Below are 310 nucleotides of genomic sequence, written 5' to 3'. Positions count from 1 at the left end.
TTCCCTATTCTGTCAGCTGAATGCAGAAAAACATGACAAAATTGGAAGGTGAGGGAGCTACAGGATGGAAGGGGCCTAGTCCCTGAATTACCACTCAAAAGAGAGCTGTAATAAAGGATATCTGGGGCTTCCCTGATGGCGCAGTGGTTGTCCCCTGCCGATGCACGGGTTCATGCCCCGGTCCGGGAAGATCCCACATGCCGTGGAGCGGCTGGGCCCATGAGCCACGGCCGATGAGCCTGCGTGTCCAGAGCCTGTGCTCCGCAACGGGAGAGGCCACAACAGTGAGAGGCCCGCGTACCGCAAAAAA

This window comes from Lipotes vexillifer, unplaced genomic scaffold (genome assembly GCF_000442215.2).
Source record: "Lipotes vexillifer unplaced genomic scaffold, Lipotes_vexillifer_v1.1 scaffold1442, whole genome shotgun sequence".
Taxonomy (NCBI): Eukaryota; Metazoa; Chordata; class Mammalia; order Artiodactyla; family Lipotidae; genus Lipotes; species Lipotes vexillifer.
Note: the sequence above shows the minus strand (reverse complement) of the source record.